A 17,172-nucleotide genomic window follows, 5' to 3' on the forward strand; every position below is an offset into this window, starting at 1 on the left:
AGATAAGAATGGATGGATCTGCCTTCTTCTACATGCTGACCTCCAGATGAACCAGCACCATTTGTTGAATATGCTGTCCTTTTTTCCACTGGAAGGTTTTAGCTCCGTTGTCAAAGATCAAGTGAATATAGTTCTGTGAATGCATATCTTGGTCTTCCGTTTTGTTCCATTGATCTACCTGCCTGTCTCTGTACACATACCATGCAGTTTTGTTTTGTTTTGTTTTTTTAATCACTATTGCTGTATAATACAGCTTGATGTCAGAGATGGTGATTATTCAAGAATTTCTTTTATTGTTGAGAATAGTTTTCACTATCCTCAGTTTTTTTTTGTTTTTCCAAATGAATTTGAAAATTGCTTTTTCTAACTATCTGAAGAATTGAGTTGGAATTTTGATGAGGATTGCATTGATTTTATATATTAATTTGGTTAAGATGTACATTTTTACTATATTAATCCTGCCAATCCATGAGCATGGGAGATATTTTCATCTTCTGAGATCTTCTATAATTCTTTTCAGAGACTTGAAATTCTTGTCACACAGATCTTTCACTTGCTTGGTTAGAGTCACACCAAGGTATTTTGTATTATTTGTGACTATTGTGAGGGGTGTTGTTTGCCTAATTTCTTTCTCAGCCTGTTTATCCTTTGAGTAGAGGAAGACAACTGATTTGTTTGAGTTGATTTTATATCCATCCACTTTGCTGAAGTTGTTTATCAGGTTTAGTCATTCTCAGGTGGAATTTTTGGGGTCACTTAAGTATACTATCATATCACCTGCAAATAGTAATATTTTCATGTTTGGTATATTAAAAATAAGTGGCACCCTCCTGTGCTACACAGCTACTCTATGCCCCAGTGGTCTTGCAGCCTCTGTCTGTAGGCTAGCCCCCACAGTGACTGATTGTGGTTCTCTTCTGGATGATTCTGCTCACATTCCTAGCCATACAACCCTGTGGTCAGTGTTCCAAAATACCAGTAACTTATGTAAAATCAAAATTTTAGAGGCTTATACTTAATAAGTAATATTTATATATCGATAAATTCTCAATTTATACACAACAATTTCAGAACCAATTGTTAATTTTACAAGCTGTCTACCTAGCTTAGACAAGTTATCCCAATTATTCTATCCTCCTATGATATTTATAGCTACCTATGGCTCTTTCAAGTCATGCAGAATCTGGATCATCTTCCTCCTCCACCATCTTTTTTCCTTCTTTTCCCTGTCTCTGTCTGTCCCTAAAACTCATAGCTCTTCCTCTTTTTTCCACTGCCCAATCACAGGCTTTTTGTTGTATTAATATTTAAATTAACTACCCTCAAGCTATTGCTAATTAAAATATCTGAAAACACCCTAACAATGAACTCAGAGCCATGAATTTGCTATTTGGCCCTTAACTCACAGGCTACAACATCTCAGATGAGTTTATCATAACAGTTATAGAAGGACTGCATCTAAGCCTTGGATTTTTAAAATTTTTGTATCAATAGAAGAAATTTATACCAATGAAAACTTTGATTTTGCATCAAAATAAATTCTGTAACAAAATAAGAAATTATGACTTGGAACTTAGTAACAATTATAAAGATTTCTACCAAATGAGATTATGGCTATACAATCAATTCTAGTTATTTTCTCCCTGTTCCACTTATGACCACTTCTAAATTCCCTAGAAAGACAATCTTATAATAACCACCTCCATCCCCAAAGCCCAGGGAACTGGTATGATGACTCTTTATAACTTTTTCAAGCTGTATATGTGCACTAAGATATCCTGAAGTGACGAAGGAAAGATAGGGAAAATGGGGGAGTTGATTGGCCTTAAGACCATGCCATTGATTGTAATAGTCTCTGATGTCTGTGTCCTAACTGGATCAGCCTGAAAGCTGAAGACATCAGGAATTCAAGCAGGTTAGTTCAGCATGTCTGACGATGAGACTCACCAAGGCTATATATTCTGTAGTATACAAATCCCAAAACAAAATTTTAGTATCATCAAGATAACTTTTTTACTTTGATTCTCTGGAATCTAGTTCTTCAAGGGGGTCTCCCTTCAACATCTCTGATCCATATATACTAATCACCTTTTCTAAACTGCAAAGAAGAAAAACATTCTCGCAAATCAGTATATCCTTGTGGCAGTAACCAGAAAAACCTTTATTTTGATCTCTCTCCCAGAGGAATAATATAACCACAAAACTCAAAATCACACTCTTTTTGAAAATTAAAACTTTCCAAAACAAATGAACTAAATTAAATACTGCATGTGTCTTTTCTTAAGACTTTTCTATTTTTCCATGCAGGATAATAACCCAAAATTCCCATGGAGCCTATATAAGAAAGGATTTGAGTATCCTGTAAGACTTATTTGAGCAATATATCTTTATAACATCTTTAAAGAAATTAATTCAAACTTTCACTAATATCTACCTTTAGGAAGTAGGTAGTTTTTACTTGTTAAGCTCTCTGCCTAGAGCAGCCATCCTGTTATATAATCTATCTGTTGAGCTTTCTACCTGGGCCACAGACACTATTAATTAATACTTGTTCACAGCAGGTAATTATCACTGTCCTCTCCACTTAGAGTCAATGATTAATTTTCACTATCCTAGTTCTGAACAGCAAGTGAAATTTCCCACATGATTCACACAAAATCTGTATATAAATCTATGCTAAAAGCAAATAATCCCAATATTATAAATTCACAGTTAAATCAATATCTGCCCCAAAGTGTAGGTGGCTTCCATTCTCTGGTTCTCTGACTCAGAGCAGCCATCTTGTCTTTTTCCACAGCAGGGGACCTCAGAACCCTCTTTCTTTGTTTCAAGGTTCCCCTTTCTTGAGTCCATTTGACTCAGTATTGACTAAGCGCAGCACCCCCTTTCACTTAGAAAATAAAACATTAACTCTCAGGCAAATAATATTTAATTTCTAGTGAATTCTTGCCCAACACGTTGGTTCACCACCTGATGCAGGAATATATAGCAAGAGGACACGATGTAACTACTAGTGTTTCTTGGTTTAGATGGAGAATCCACCAGAATTCACCCACTGGGACTTTAAACTTAATATAGCTTACAAGATTCGGATTCTAGTTGATGCGCCAAGTGACTAAGTTCCTACTAATTTGAACTATGTTTGTGTAGTGTTTTCCTTCACAGGGAAACTGGACTGGGCTCCAGAGAGAAAGGTACGTCTGTAAAGCCTGGGTTTGCCAGAGTTCAGAACAAAAGGCCAAGAGAGTTTCGAAGCATCGAGCTGGCATGGTATCGATCCACGAGTAGAAACTTAGCAAGCTGGATAGAGAAATTTCAGAGCTCTTAGCCAGAGACTCTCCATAAGATGAGAACAGGCTGGCCATTACTTATCAGTGCCAGGCCAGCCAGCCCGGCAGTGCCATAGCATGGGCTTTTAAAAAATATTTCCCAGAACATTTTTGCTTCTTTCTTTATAATTTGTATCCTTTTGACTTCCTTTTGTTGTCTAATTGTTCTGGCTAAGAATTCAGGTACTATATTGAAGAGGTAGGGAGAGAATAGGCAGCCTTGTCTAGTAACTGATTTTAGTAGGATTGCTTCAAGTTTCATTCCATTTTGTTTGATATTGGCTATCTGTTTCCTATATATTGCTTTTACTATGTTTTGGTATGGAGTTTACATTCCTGATCTTTCTAAGCCTTTTACCATGAAGAAATATTGAATTTTGTCAAATGCTTTCTCAGCATATAATAAGATGATCGTGTGGTTATTTTCTTTGTTTGTTTATTTTAGTGGATTATGTTAATGAATTTCCATATACTGAACCATTCCTGCATCCCTGGGATGAAGCCTACTTGATCATGATAGATGTTTGTTTTGATGTGTTCTTGGACTCAATTTGCAAGAATTTTATTGAGTATTTTTGCATTGATATTCATAAGTGTGATTGGTCTGAAGTTCTCTTTCATTGTTGAGTCTTTGTACAGTTTAGGTATGAGTGTAAATGTGCCTTCAGAGAACAAATTGGGTAGTGTTTCTTATGTTTCTATTTTGTGCAATAGTTGAAGAGTATTGGTATTAGGTCTTCTTTGAATACCTGATAGAATACTGGGCTTTTTTGAATAAGACACTTTTAATGACTGTTGCTACTTCTTTAGAATTTAATGAAAATGAAGGCACAACATACCAAAATTTATGGGACACAATGAAAGCTGTGCTAAGAGGAAAACTCATAACTCTAAGTACCTCCATAAAGAAACTGGAGAGCACATACACTAGCAGCTTGACAGCACCTGAAAGCTCTAGAGCAAAAAGAAGCAAATACACCCAAGAGGAGTTGATACTAGGAAATAATCAAACTCAGGGCTGAAATCAACCAAGTAGAAACAAAAAGAACTATACAAAGAATCAACAAAGCCTCAAGCTGGTTCTTTGAGAAAATTAACAAGATAGATAAACCCTTAACCAGATTAACCAAATGGTACAAAGATTATGGCACATGTTAACTGCAACATTTAAATTCTTTTTTTAACTGATTTTTATAAGTAGGTATTTTAAGCATAGACTATTATAACCTATAGTTTAAAAATCAGCATTACTATGTAAACCATTGTACATAAATCTACCCATAATATCAGACAATCAATATTCATAAAAGATTTTCTTAACAAAAAACATTGGATTCTAGATTGTTTGATGTATTTTTAACTCTGTGGAAAATATTGGAGAAATATCATAATTCAGGCTACTAACTTTGTTTTTATTCATTTTGTTTTGTTTTGTTTTGTTTTAGATGGATTCTTTTTATGTAGCTTAGAGTGACTTTGAATTCCTGTTTCAGGTTACTGAATAATAAAACTAAACATGTATACTATCATTCCTCAGACATTTATTTCTCATAAAACACATTTTGGTAATAGATTCTCTTTGTTTTTATTGTGAATAAGTTTTCTAGCAAGAAAAAAATGTTTTCAATCATCCCATGTTAAACAGGGACTATTGCCCTACCTGATAACCACTAAAATAAATGAAAATTATTCTACAACTGTTGCTGTCCAGATGAAATTATGAATCTCTTGTCTCCTGCCTAAGCTTGATAATGCTTTAGCAAAACATGAAAGCTGCCTCCTTGGTCTTTACCAGGTGTAAACTGTACAGTGAGCATCTGCCACCCAAGATGTGCCCACTTGGGTACTAAATTATGAGAGTTATAGGTTTCAGGAGACCCAGGAATCATGAGAAGAACCTCAAACACTATTTTTTTTTTGGTGCACAGTCATTGCAATTATGACCCAAAGCAGGAGAGGTTACCTTCTGTGGGCCTGTACAAGAATATGTATCAAAGATGGGTCCTAGTACTCTCTGTTATTTCTCACCTTGAAAGACTCTAGTATCACCAAGTGATGGGACTCTAATAAGATTATTTTAACTACGTTAGTTGATGTGGGTAATCCATTTCGATTATGAATACACAGGACTGTTCCATGGACCTGGTATATTGGTCAGAATAAAATGGAGAAAACAAGCTGAACAGAAGCATGTATTGTATACCAGTTTCCATTTAGTGGACATATTATATTCAGTATTTTGAACTTATTTTACTTAAGAAGTTATGTCTTTAAAAAAATTTAAATATTGAACCTGGAAACCATGTGCAATTCAATGACCCATGTTGCTATATAGGATGTTACGGGAAAGGAAGCCTCTACTGAAGTGATATTGATGACTTCAGAATGAGAAACATTGAAGACATCTGCAGCGACCTTTTCCCCTCACAAGAAACAGTCTAAAGAGGAAAACATTGAGGAGAACCCTTAAGAATGTCTGTAAAGATGCTGAAGTGTAGCTTTCCCAGTTAATTGTTTTTGGTAGGGAATTTAAAATGTCTCAGTTATCTTTTAGAGACTTGCCATGAGAGATATGACTATGCCCTAATAAGGATGCATATGGGCAAAAATGGGGGGAGGAGGAAGGCACAAGTGTGGGAGTCAGGACCTGCAATGAAAGAGAGTGAGTCCTACAAGGGTATATTGAATAACATTACAAAATAAATAATATAAATGTCACATTGGAAAATATAACTGGGCATTTTGGAGGGTTCAAAGAATTAATCTCAGCTGATAAAAAGAAATGCCCAATTTCAGTATCATTTAGTTCTCCACATTGGGAAAAGAGAACTAAAACACATGATAAGACTTTACCAATCTCTAATAAAATTTAGCAATGTGGTATAAACACATGATCCAATAAGTTTGAATATACACAAAAAATTTTAATATTATCTCACTAAACCTTCTATATGGATATTTCTAATATCTTGGCTCATAACTGGAAAAAAACTGAGTTAAATGTGTCACAACAGGAGTATTAATCCCAAAAGTTTGAAAGACCTTAGTATTAATAAGAAACTGCAGGTACTAAGTAGAAACTTTTCTTAAAACCATGAAAAGATAGCTGAAATGTGTGAAATATTATCAGTGAAAAAATAAAGATGAGGTTACTCCTGAGGTTTAGGCTTTCTAGAGAAAGATTTCCAATTCATGGAGAACAATTGGCAACCTCAACTGAACTTCCTGAGCTCCTAGGAGAAGACATGCCAAACCAAATATTTTCTGCTCATATCAAAGTAAAAGTCCTTTCAATTTGTCATCTCTCCAGTGCTCAGCTTTTACTCTTTATGGTATACATTCATGTTCCTGCATCCATAGTTTCAACATGAGCTCATATTTGTTTGAGGATTTCTACCTGGACTACCACATTGTTTGGTATATTCTTTAAAAAGTAGAAAAATACTCAAAAGTAAAGTTATTGGAAAGACAGAGCATGCATTTATTATTTTCACCCATCTTCACTGTGTAATATTACATCAATAATAATATATATATATAATTTTGTTTTATATAAATAGAAAATAAAAGTCATATTCAAAGAAAATTAAAAATTGTGTCAATTTCTAACAGGACAAAACACACTGTAAGTAAGGTTGCCATATTATGGCCACAGGTTAATTGCAACATTTAAATGCATTTCTCTAAATTATTTTTAAAGTAAATATTTTAAATGTATAAGATTATAACCTGTAGTTTAAAAATTATTATATCTATGAAAGCCATTATAAATAAATCTACTGTAATTGTACAGACAATATTACTGTACTCACAAATATCTTTCTTAAAAAAGCATTGAATTCTGATATGTTTGGTATGTAACTCTGTGTGTATGGAGGGGTTGTATAAATATCATAATTCAAACTACTGATTTTGTAATTTTGTTTGTTTTTTGTTTGTATTGTTTTAAATGAAATCTTTTTATATAGATCAGAATGACCTTGAACTCCTATTTCAGTTCATTGAATGGTAAGACTAAAGGTGTATACTATCATTTCTCAGACATTTATTTCTCATAAAACACATTTTAGTAATAGAATCTCTTTATTTTTATGGAGATCAAGTTACCTAGCTTGACATAATATGTTTTCAACATCCCATGTTACAAAGGGACTATCACCCTACTGATAACCACTAAAATAGATAAAAAATAATTCCAGAAATGTTGCTGTCCAGATGAAAATGTGTTTCTCTAACCTCCTGGCTAAGGTTAACAGCCCTTTAGCAAAACATGAGAGTTGCTTCCTTGGTCTTCACCAGCTGTGAACTGTACAGTGCCAATCTAACAATCAAGATGTACCAACTTGGGTACTCGTAGTATGATAGTTATAGAAGTGCTAACTGTTCTCTGATGGTATTTGAACCCCATGCCTTGGAACATTCTTCGTGCTTCTTACTCTACACTCAGTCAAAAACTTATGCTTGACAAGGTCTTAAGCACTAGCAGGGAGCATGGAGTTGTGTAAGAAAGATGACCTGGTCCCAATGCCTTCTAAGTACTTACATTCTTGCCATAGTCAAATATGTGAGCATATGCTCTTTCTATCACAGAGCCTTACCTTTGTAATAATACCAGAAGAGAATCATATTTGTTTATTGATGAAATAAAGGATGAATGAATGAGTCAGAGAAAATGACTTAACTAGTAAGACACTGCCCTAAACAAGACATTTATACCATCTCCTGCAGACTCAGATAGCATTGTGGAAAAGCAAGAAAAACAAAAACAAAGACATTGTAAGAACCAGGAATCTGGAGAAAAACTTCAAAGACTATCTTCTGATCGTATACAGTCATTGCAATTGTGACCCAGAGCAGATGAGGTTAACTTCAGTGAGCCTGTACAACAATGTGTGGGTAATAGGTAAGTCATGTATCAAAGATGGGTCCTAGTAATCTCTGTGCCACCTTGCAAAAGTATTTCCTACTGGTGTATTCTGTGGAAGGATTAGTCATTGTCTTTAGTAGATGACATATACATGAACCAAAAAGGCTGTAATGAATAGTTCCAAACAAGCACTCCCATAGATGCACAAGTTAAACCCAGTGTGTGATAAAAGATAAGGATATAAATGTAAGAAAGGTAGTTGTAGGGAAAGTGGGATCTGGCTCACAGCTTAAGGGGCAAATAGACAAGGGTAGTGTGTGTGAGACTAAGAATGCATCATATACATGTATAAGTTATCAAAAACACATGTAAGAAAAATAAAACTAAAGAAATAGAAACAAAGGAAATTTGCAATTTCAGAAATTAAGCAAAACATAAACCAGATTAAAATACAGGTAAGATATAACAGATAATAGTTCTTAGTTTCTTAATTTTTAACAAAATCTAATATAAAAAGTTAAAATGAAAGCCATCTTAATGAAGTTAGATAAGACAAGCCTCCTGAAAAATCAAAGAGCCCCCAAAGATCCACAAGCATCACATTGAACATTCAGGTGTCTTGTAAGAGTACTTTATTGAAAGCTATAGTATATATGCAGACAGAGGTCTTAGTGCAAACAGACAAAGACCCAGTGATGACCGCTTAAGTCTCTGTGAGTTCATATGAACCTTGATCCGTTGAAATAGAGGATCTTTTTCTCATGTCCTCCTTCCTCTGTCTCCTGTCTAAGTTAGGGTTTTCCTGCTGTGAACATGAACAAGACGACTCTTATAAAGAACAGCACTTAATTAGGGCTGGCTTACAGGTTTAGTGGTTCAGGCAGACATGAGGCTGGAGGAACTGAGAGTTTTACATCTTCAACCAAAGGCAAAAGCTATGACGGGGGTCTTAAAGCCAATACACATAATGACTTCCTCCAACATTTCTTTCAACAAGACCACACCTCCAAATATTGCCACTCCCTGGGCCAAGTATACTCAAACCACCACAGTCACCCAAACATTCTGTCCCCTATGCACTGAGTGAGAAATTTGGTGGAGACATCACATTCTGAGCTGTGTATTCCAAGGTTTTTACTTACATGTAGTATCTGGCTTAGGGTGCTGTATTTATTTCCATCTTCTGCTACAAAAAGAAGTCTCTCTGATTATGGCTGGATAAGACATCAAACTATGAGTAAAGCATGTTACTCTTTCTTTTTTCATTTAGTAGTATGTAGATTTACTCTAGGTCTTTGTGCTATCTAGACTTTGGTTCTTAGTCACCTAAGCAGTGTCAGGTATGGATTCTAAGTCATCATGTCAGCTTTAAGTCACAGTAGACATCAGTTAGTTACACCAGAAAAAATGGAGCCACCATTTCCTAGGAGAATTTACAAACAGGAAAAATTGTAGATCTATATTTATGTGGTTGGGTTAGTATTTACTCTTTTTTTTCAGAAGAATGCAGAGTACATTTTCATGTCATAGACCATTGAACATGAGGGTAAAGAATCCATATTGGCATCATCTTGGCCTCTTTGTGTTCAATAATTTGTTTTGGTGTTGTCTTCCAAAACGTTCCTTGTTCTTGATGTGTGTAGAGCAACACACTGTCTTGGCAACACAGAGTTGTTTCAGATTTCCATGGGACACGTGAGCATACAACTCAACTTAATAAAACCCAGCCATAACACTAGAAGTTTCTTTGGTAAAAAGATGGCCACTAAGGATTAGATCTACCACATTATTTGGAGACATCATAGGATTACATACACATATTATGGAAAGTTTTCACTATACTAGGATTCCATACAATCCCTCAAAAGCCTTTCAGTTCTAGCAATCTCTCCCTTCATTACCTCCCTCAATTCCATCTCTTCTCTATCTTTGCACTTGATTCTCTCATTCTTAGCAACTTATGCTTTGCGTGCTAATCATGGAGCTACAATATAGAGAGCTTTTTATCTGGGTTTGGTCTTCTTCGGTGTAATACCTTCATACTATTTTGATACTTCTCCTTTTTCAAATAGAGGTGCTTGGAAATGGCATTTTGTTGAAAAAATATGACAAATTTATTATAATTTTATCAAGGGTTCACAACTGTGAATGTTCCTTATGCCTTAAAAGAGACTTGGACCTTTGAAAAAATGTTCAAAATCCTGGTGATTCTTGGTTACGAAAATTGTTTTTTCCTGGAAAAGAACTAGATATGAGCTTTGGTTGGTCAAGAACAGAATGACACAAAAAGAGATATGCCAACAGAATCAAAGTGAACTGGAGATTTACACTTTGCTTATGTTCCAGTCCACAGCTATGTGGACAGTGAAAACGTCAGAATGATCTTGCTAAGTAAAGTGCATAATGTGAATGGTATCAGTGCTGAAGCCTGTGTGCTCATGTGTACTGTAACCTGCAGAATGTGTGGCATTTGAGAAGTTGAGGTGTGTAGAAAATAAGGAAATTCCTCGATTTGTCTATTAAATGAATAATGGAACCTTATCCCTATCTTGTGTCTTTGTTCCCTGAACATTGTGAGAGAATTGATTTCCTGTATATATCTCCCCAAATAATTTTTGTGCCATAATTTTGTGGAAATTTTTGTGGTTATGCATGTACTACATGTGTATTTCGTTTTACAGGTAGTGGTTTGAAGCATCTGGTTTATTCATTCCTTACACTTTGCCAAATTTTTTAAATACTTCATTCTAATCTATTCTCCCAATGCTTTTTCTCTACCTTCTTTATACTGTGGCACTTTGATTTGGTCACTACACTTCATTATATGTTTATATCTACAGTATATAAACTATTTTAACCAACGACTTGAAGTCCATAAAAAAGATAGTAAAAAAAAAAAAAAAGCTACATACTAAACCTTTTGTAAATTTACTCAGTCTATAATTCCAGATACTTCAGAGACAGAAGAAATATGTGCCTGATAGTGAGAAAAAAATTAAAATGTCATTCTCAAATTGTTGGATTTTCTTTAAAATGCAACTGAAGTTCATGGATTCTGGGAAAAAAACACACTAACTCAAGAATAATAAAGATACTGAGAAACAATTCCAAGCAACAAGAATTAAGATGTGACAATAGAATATAACATGGTATCTCCAATCAGATTACCAAAAGAAGAAATGAGTTGCAAAAATTGATAAAATACAAACAAAAGGGAAAATGTTTTGAATCCTAATGTCAAATCCTTAATGACAACAAACAAGCCAGCTATTGTGAGATCATATAATATGATACTTGTAAATTTGAAGTGTTTGGAACTTTGATGTAATGTTTAGCAAATAATCTCATTTAAATCTCAGAAAAAAAATAATAGTATTGTCAAATGAAACAATAATATTAGATTTTTCTTAGTTAAATTTTACTTATTTTCTGCATAATGGTTTTAATTATTAATTCAGGTTTTCTTTTTTTTCACAGTACATATTTTTAATATCCTGGTATTCTTTTTTGTTGTTTTTTATCTTTTTTTATTAGATATTTTATTTACACTTCAGATGCCATCCCCTTTCCCAATTCCCCCCCTTAGAAAACTCCTATCCCATGCCCCCTTTTCCTTTTTGCACATATACATTTTTTAAAAAAAAAAATGTTAATCATAGGCTTTATAAGTTTGATATTGCTCAATCTAAAAGCTCCAATTTCCTCAACTGAAATGCTGTTTTATTCTCTTTTATTTTCTCATGGACCTTTCGTCTTATGACAATGACCTGTCAAATACGAATCAAATGTCTGTGAAGTATCCAGTTTTACTAACATGTCAGGGATTAGTAATTTTTTAAGAATTATTTAATTATTTCTTTATGAGGATGGTAAAATAAAGGCAAGCAATGATCTACCTACTAAATTATCAAAAATCAGAAAAGAAAAAAAGGAAAAAATCCATATAATGAAAAACATTAAAAGCATTGAAAAGCAAGAGGACATGGCAGTAAAAAGCAAAATAAGAAAAACTAGGTAAATACACAAGTATTGTTTAATACATATATAATGGGAAAAGCAAACTGTGACCAGAAGTGCTGGACCAAAGAATGGACCAGACAGGAATTTTCTCCACAGATCCTGCTATAAAAGGAGCAGAGGAAAACCCTCTTGAGAAAAATACAGAAAAATTGAATAGTGGATTACTCACCCACCAAACAGATGCTGGGACATTACTCAAGGGTGCTATTTCATCTCACTCTGTTAAATATCCTGATAAGAAAGAAGCAGAACACAAAAGAAACACTGCACTCAAAAAACTGCTGGGAAAACCAGCCAACAAAGCAGTACCACTTCTGGCCTCAAAACATTACAAGCCTCGCCCTCTAACCAATGAAAGCAGAAGACTTTGAGAAGCACAGAGAAAGGCACAGGAGCCTGCAACAGAAGCGACCCCGTATGAAAAACTATAGAAAAAGGTAGGTGTTGTCTGTGTTTGGGATATGTTCTACTAACTCTTCCTAGTCTGAATTCAGTGAGAGAGGACATGACTAGCCTCCCAGAGACCTGATGTGACATGATGGGGGCAGTAAGAAATTCAAAGGGGCCGCTACCAACCCAAAGAAGTAGGGGAGCTGAGAGGAAGGACCTTGGGAGGAGGTGAACAGGAGGGAGGGTAGTGAGCCAGATAGAATAAATATTTAAAAAAAAAAGTATTAGTACCCAAACTGTGGATTGTCTGATCAAGTTCTTTGATAAGATTATATAGTTTGCAATGCTAAGATTACAGTGGCCAATGACACATCAGAGACTTAGTATAATACATAGGGAAATTGAAGGACAGGTGTAGGAATGTGACAGGATAGCTTGGTTTCTGGTGGAGCACTGGCTAGAGTTGTCAGAGACCCAATAGGTATCCCTGCAAGGGATGGCGTACATTTCGCCACACTCCCAGGCTCCAGGCTCCTGACACTTAGCTGAATGAAGACCTCTATTGATCTGCACTTCTCAGTCACATAGGGAAATGTCCCTACAGCCCCTCCCAAACAGAGGTTTGTGTCATCTAGCACAGATAGAGGGCTTGACTATAGGCCTCAGAGCCTCAAGAGATCTTCATATTAATTAGATATCTAAAGGCCAAAGGGCATAGCCAATTAAGCATTACTCCCCAGATCCTCCTCCCTCCCTATTGAAGTCAGGCCCAACCTGAGAATCTGGGCCAGGGGTTGGGGTACAACTTCATCCACTTTCCATCATGACAATAAACCTTTTAAAACCATGGACTTCCTTGTGTCTTTGGGGCACTGTCATGGGAAAGAGTGGAGAAGGCCTTTGACTACCTAGCCACTGCTTAATGTCCTGCTAGAAGACTTCTCTAAGTTCCAGCTATGGAGCCCTGCCAACTCAAGCAAGCAAGCCGTCCCAGCCAAGCAAGTGCCATAACCAAGAGTCTCTACCTCAAGGGGCCCCACTAGAGCTTCTCTTCCTCATCTCTCTCAGCTGTGGGCCGGTCCAGTTCATATGCCCACTTTGTCTCAGTACTTATGCAGCTCCCAGTGGCATCTGGGAGCCCAAAGACAGAGACCACTGGTCTCCCAGTTAGCCGCTTGGGCCGGAGACCCCTACCCATGAGCTCTGACCGCAAAAGACTTCAGGCTGAGTTCTCCCCATACCTGGGTAGAGCCCTGTAGCTTCCCAGCTCAGCATCTGCCCAGCACCACATGGAGGGTACTCAGTCAAATTCCTGCACATCTGCTGAGCCATGGCAGACACACAGGAACCACCGCACAGCCCAACAGGATTCACACCCACAAATGAGCTACAGCTCCACAGATTGGAAAATTAAAATAATAAAACTGGTCAGGTGAAGTTATATAGAGCAAACACAGGAGTCTGATAACTGGAAAACTCAAATCGTACACAATCCATCATCTGCCTATGATTAAAAACAGTGAGGCCACATTTTGCCTAACCATTATGCTCTAGGTGTCATGTGGATAAACAGCAGTATTTACAATTCCCACTTTACTGGCTCACCATGAACAAGAATAAACACTGTCACTCAGAAAGTTACTGGCAGTGAATGCAGGAGGATCCGGGTGGACCTGGGTGTTTTCTAAATCCTGGATACTGACTGGTGACTAGGATAAAAGACCAACAAATAACATTACAGCTCCCTGTGGGGATGTTTTAACTCAAATTTGAGTCATAAATTGCAATAAAAAAAAGCAGGCAGTAAACTTGAAAGGGGGCATTACAGGGTGCATGGGAGGACTTGAAGGCAGGAAAAAGAAGGGAATGACATAAAAAATGTAAAATACAGTAGATAGATTCTGATAATGGTTCTACATTGTCCTTATTAAAATTTTGAAGTATATTTTATATTTAATTTTTTTTTGAGAATTTCTAATGTATCCACAAACTACAAAATGAGACAACACACCTTTAATGTACAAAGAAAGTCATTTACATGTTCCAAAAGAAAGGAGAATGTACTTTTAAATGGTTTAGCAGCATCTAAAGAATTAGTGGGCGCGCCCCTCTTCCTGTCTGAGGCCTGGGCCGGACCTCTGCCAGGCCGGCTTGTGAGTGTACCCCGGATTCCGCCAGACACATTCTGGGGGATCCATAGAACCCATAGCCAGCGCTAGCACTCCCCTGCCGCCGCGCACCCCTCTTCCGGTCTGAGGCCTGTTGGTGAGTGTACCCCGGTTACTGCTGCCAGACACATTCTGGGGGCTCCACAGATCCCACAACAAGCTTTAGGTAGGAAAACCCACATACTACCCTGAACTCATAGCTGGGATCCCTGAGTGCTCAGAATCCAGCAGATACCCCCCCCCCGCCCCTGCCAGCTAGCACCCCCCTTCTGCCCATCTCCCAGGTCTGAGGCCTAGACCAGACTTCTGCCAGGTCTGCAGTTGTGTGGACCCCGGATTCTGCCTGAGACATACTGGAAGGTCCACTCAACCCAGAGCCACAGAGGAACAACTGAACTCAGAGTGTCAAACAACATATCCTGAGATATCCAAGAGAAGACACTGCACCCAGAACAGCAGACAAATAGCTGGACTGCTACCTTGGAGACACCATATCCTGAGGCATCCTAGAGATACCACCATAATCAGTGCAGCAGGAAAAAATCATAGAGACATCTGGACCCCTAGAAGACCAAACACAAGCGAGACAACTGGAAAGGCAGGCTACAATCAGAGACAGAAGCACAGGTAGCACTAGATTTAACCAGATGGCAAAAGGCAGGCGCAAGAACGTAAGCAACAGAAACCAAATTTACATGGCATCATCAGAACCCAGTTCCCCCATCATAGCAAGCCCTGAACACCCCATCACACCAGAAAAGCAGGATTCAGAATTAAAATCACTTCTCATGATGATGATAGAGGACTTTAAGAAAGACATAAATAACACTCTCAAAGAACAGATAGAAACCCTTAGAGAGGAAACACAAAAATCCCTTAAGGAATTGCAAGAAAATGCAACCAAACAGGAGAAGGAATTAAACAAAACCATGCAGGATCTAAAAACGGAAGTAGAAACAATAAAGAAATCACAAAGGGAGAACACCCTGGAGATAGAAAACTTTAAAAAACGATCAGGAGTCATAGACACAAGTATTACCAACAGAATACAAGAGATGGAAGAGAGAATCTCATGTGCAGAAGATACCATGGAAAACATTGACACAACTGTCAAAGAAAATACAAAATATAAAAAGCTACTAACCCAAAATATACAAGAAATCCAAGACATAATGAGAAGGCCAAACCTAAGGATAATAGGAATAGATGAGGAAGAAGACTCCCAACTTAAAGGACCAGTAAATATCCTCAACAGAATTATAGAGGAAAACTTCCCTAACCTAAAGAAAGAGCTGTCCATAAATATACAAGAAGCCTACAGAACTCCAAATAGTTTAGACCAGAAAAGAAATACTTCCCGCCACATAATAGTCAAAACATCAAATGTACAAAACAAAGAAAAAATACTAAAAGCAGTAAGGGAAAAAGGCAAAGTAACATATAAAGGCAGACCTATAAGAATTACACCAGACTTCTCACCAGAGACCATAAAAGCCAGAAGATCCTGGACTGATATCATACAGACCCTAAAAGAACATAAATGTCAGCCCAGACTACTATACCCAATCATTATTGATGGAGAAACCAAAATATCCCATGACAAATCCAAATTCACACAGTATCTCAACACAAACCCAGCACTTCAAAGTATAATTGGTGGAAAACTCCATCACACGGAGGGAAACTACAACCTAGAAAAAGCAGGAAAGTAATCTTCCAAAAACCGTGAAAGAAGGTAGCTACACAAAAATATCTCCACTGCCAATAACAAAAATAACAGGAAACAACACTCATTTTTTCTTAATATCTCTTAATATCAATGGACTCAACTCTCCAGTAAAAAGACATAGACTATCAGACTGGATACGTAAACAGGACCCAACATTTTGCTGCATTCAGGAAACGCACCTCTGTGGAAAGGACAGACACTACCTCAGAGTAAAAGGTTGGAAAACAATCTTCCAAGCAAATGGCCCCAAGAAACAAGCTGGAGTAGCAATTCTAATATCAAATAAAATCAGCTTTCAACCAGAAGTAATCAAAAAAGATAAAGAAGGACACTTCATATTCATCAAAGGAAAAATGTACCAAGAGGAACTCGCAATTCTCAACATCTATGCCCCAACTGTAAGGGCACCCACATACATAAAAGACACTTTACTAAAGCTTAAAGCATACATTGCACCCTACACAATAATAGTGGGAGATTTCAACACCCCACTCTCAGCTATGGACAGATCATGGAAACAGAAACTAAATCGAGACACAATGAAACTAACAGAAGTTATGAACCAATTGGACCTAACTGACATCTATAGAACATTTCATCCTAAAAAAAAAGAATATACCTTCTTCTCAGCACCTCATGGTACCTTCTCCAAAATTGGTCACAAAACAG

This window comes from Arvicanthis niloticus, chromosome 17, assembly GCF_011762505.2.
Source record: "Arvicanthis niloticus isolate mArvNil1 chromosome 17, mArvNil1.pat.X, whole genome shotgun sequence".
Classification (NCBI taxonomy): domain Eukaryota; kingdom Metazoa; phylum Chordata; class Mammalia; order Rodentia; family Muridae; genus Arvicanthis; species Arvicanthis niloticus.